This window comes from Nicotiana sylvestris, chromosome 3, assembly GCF_000393655.2.
Source record: "Nicotiana sylvestris chromosome 3, ASM39365v2, whole genome shotgun sequence".
Lineage (NCBI taxonomy): Eukaryota > Viridiplantae > Streptophyta > Magnoliopsida > Solanales > Solanaceae > Nicotiana > Nicotiana sylvestris.
Window position 1 is genome coordinate 58,017,851 of NC_091059.1, and position 3,904 is coordinate 58,021,754.

Genomic DNA, 3,904 nt, shown 5'->3' on the forward strand with positions numbered 1-3,904 from the left:
TTTTAAGGCTTATTTAGCTTATTTTTATATGCTTTAATAACACGAAATTACACAGATTGCCCTCATGAGGGACTGGTATTCATTTTTTATTCCCATTTTTTATTTTATTGTGAAAGTAGGCTTCTTTGGTTTTATATACACATAATTGACATTTTTACCCGTCCATTCTTATGTTTCTTCTCCAACTCTTGTTTTTTCGCTAAGACCATCGTAGTTGTTCAATTTTAGAAGCTTGAAATTCGAAGTTAATAGTTGATTATTGTTAAAATCGTTTGAGTGCTGATTATTTGTGCTTAATTTTTTATTTCAAATAGTAATTTAATGATTTACTTTAAAAATCTTAAAACTCTATTATTAGTCCTTAGAAAGTGTTGAAGAAGACACTGGGTCTTCGTTGATTTGGTGTTATTTGACTAATAAATTGGTGATAGGGGATCATTTTGTTTCATATTTGAGATCATTTGGAGTAGATCTCAATTGGATTGTTGCAAATTTGAAAATTACTTTGAAGAACACCACAGATAAATTTGTGCTAATTGAGTAGAATTTGTATACAGGTTAATACATAGGTCGAATAGATAACTTAAAATTATGCTAATCTTGTTTTTTGTTCGTTCGGTAACTTAAAATTATGCTAATCTTGTTTTTTTGTTTGGTGATTGAAATTCAAAGTTAATGGTTGATTATTGTGAAAATCGTTTGAGTGCTGATTATTTGTGTTTAAATTTTTATTTCAAACGGTGATTTCGTGATCTTTTTTATTGGTGATTGTGGATCATTTGTGTTGGTGTTTGGAGGTTTTGTTTAAATTTAAGATCATTTGGACTAGATTTGAGGTGATTTGATAAAAAATTTAAATTGTAAATTTGAAGAACATTTTATTGAACAATACAGATAAATTATGCTAATCGAGTAGAATTTGTTAACAATTTGACAGATTGGTCGAATGCATATAACTTTTAAGTTATGCTAATTTGGTGTGTTTGGTAAATAATTGGACAAGCAAAAGTCATGCAGGTCGGTAGAGTTTGTAAGTTATCCAACAAGATAACTGGGTCAAATATAGCATAAATTTATGACGATTCGGTAGAATTTAGGAACATTTGAATAAGAATATAGCACAAAGTCATGACAATCCAGTATAATTTGTGACCAATGAACGAGATAGAATAGATATATCACCAAAGTCATGCCAATATGGTAGAGTTTGGTGAACAATTGAACTATCAAAGTCATGCCAATCGTTAAAATTTATGAATAATTAAACAAAATAGGTAAAAAGAATATAACACAAAACTATACCAACCTGGTAGAATTTTGTGAATAATTGAACACTCAAAGTCTCCGACTATTGGTTGGAATAAATTTAATTACGATTGATAAACTCGCTTCTCAATCAATGATGTTGATAAAGGTGTTTCTGATTGGGCTATTTTTATTTTTGGCCCAACAACCAAAAATAATTACAGGCGGTAGCCTAAATACATAAAATATACTTATTACATACATTATATGTATATTTATTCAAGTATATAAAATATATACATTTGCGAGCTATTATTTTTGTAGGCAGCCAAAAAATATTATTATTCAGATTTAATATGACAACCAAAGTGGCAAACATACTTTCCAATAGGTGATTTATCTTTCTATAGAACTAATCTTTATATATCTTCTTTCTTTTAATCAATCCTATGAATTCCTATTTCTTGTAGAAACAAGAAGGAAATGGAGAAGCTAATAGTCATTCGTATGATAAGCTTATTAATACTAGCAGTGGCAATAGCAGCAGCCACAAATAAAAGCCAAAAAGCTGTGGAATATTGGCTCAATTTGGGTGATGAAAAAGATTAGTGTTGTGTTTTAGGGTGTTTTAGTTTTAAAAAAAAATGTCATTCAGCTAAAATAAGGCCCTTTTTGCATAGTTCTCAAAACGGTAACAAAATTTAAATACTAGTGAAAATGTCACGTTTGTGCAAAGCACCCCTTTATTAGATGGTTATCGACCTATGCATGCGGGCCTAGTTTGAAGAGCTTATTCTTGTGGAAATGACGTAGGGGTAAAAATATCACGGGCTAGCCAGTTTTCGGACTGGTCATTCAAAAATAGCCAGCATTTGCAAAGTCATTGAAAAATAGCTACTATTTTACTGCAACACGGAAAGTTCCAGCATATATACTGGAGATCGGTGCACCTGTGTATGAACTTCCAGCATATTATGCTGGAACTCCAATACGCAGAAATTTCCAGTATAATATACTTGATATTGGAGCACCGGTGCTCCAATCTCCAGTATATTATGTTGGACCAGTATAATATACTAGAGTTTCAGTATATTATATTGGAGTATTTTCCGGATTTTGAACAGTTTTTTCGTTCAGATTTATCTTTACATGAAAAGTGGCCAAATTGCGATTACTTTTAAAACTGTGGCTACTTTTGAATGACCACTTGTAAATCTGGCTATTTTTGAATTTTTCGGGTGGCCAGTTTTTAACTTGCTATTTAGTGTTTAGCCATCAATTTTAATGCTCAGCAAAAATAGTCACTACTCTGTTATAATAAATAAGAAAAGACTTTTTTACATTTTCTTCATCTCTTTTCTTTTCCAAACCTTTTTCATTATCAAAACCCTCGTTTCTTCCCTTATGGAGAGAAGACTGAACCTTGCTTGACTTCCCAACACGCAGTAGTAAATTTTTCCAAAAAATTACAAGAGTTTTCATCAATTCTCATCAACGTCCTATACGTAAGTATAATTTCGGTTTAAACATGTTCCCCCCCCCCCCCCCCAAACATGATTTCTTCTTCGAGTTTCACTTTCTAGGCACTAGCTACTACGTGTTTCATGTTCTTATATTATGCCTCCTCTACTTGGTTGTTTTTATTACATTCCGATTTCTATGATGCTGAACTTGAATCCTAATGTTGTCAATTATTCAATCTTTGAACCTTTTTTATTTTCATTTTTAGATCCCTTATTTAAAAGAAAACTCAAACATTTACTCCATACTTACTAAGATTTAAGAAGAGGATGGAGAACCCTACAATTTCTGGAGCCATATAAACATGTGAGTTGGTATTAAGAACTTCACTATTAATCGATTTAAGTATTATTACTCGAGTGAGAAGGGAACAAAGTGTACTAGGCGATTGCCTGATTAGAGTTTGTTGCTTACTAGTTCGTTGATAATCTTTTCTCACTCTCATGTCTTTCGTAATATTAGTCCTGAAGTTTACCAGCTATTTCCTTCTTTGTCGATTCTAAGTTCACAGATATGACCTTAGCAGTTTCAGACATTAGCCTGAAATTAGGTCCTGAATATTAATTTTTTACTTTAAATATTCAGGACATTACAGGAAAATAGTCCTGATGCTTACCTGCTATTTCCTTCTTTGTAGATTATTGGATATATTTAATATATTATTTATTGGTAAACTGAATTTGTTATAAATACAAACTCTGAGTATTATGGTAATGGAAGGAGATCGATATTTTTACGACTGGCGTAATCTGAATAGTTATTGGAAAGGAGATTTTCAATAAAAGAAAACAATAAAAAGTTTCTTGTTGAAAGCACAATGGAAGAAATTGAGAGAGGGTATTTTGGAAATTTTTTCCGGTCGAAATGTGTTAAATTTTGTGGCAAATTAATTCATTGTATGTTGATTTATGAAATTGTAAGGAATGATAAAAATTCAATGACATTTAAGATTTTTGGATCGCGAAGTGAAGTTTACAAGTGAAGCCTTACACATAATTACTGGGTTAGAAATGTTCTTCTTCAGGGGACTTCAACTTTTTGAATGAAAGAGAGAATAGGTAGCGACAACTACACAATGAAGTTGGCAACAATCTATTTTGTTGAGTATGTGTTGATGGGTAAGCGTAAGACTAAAAAT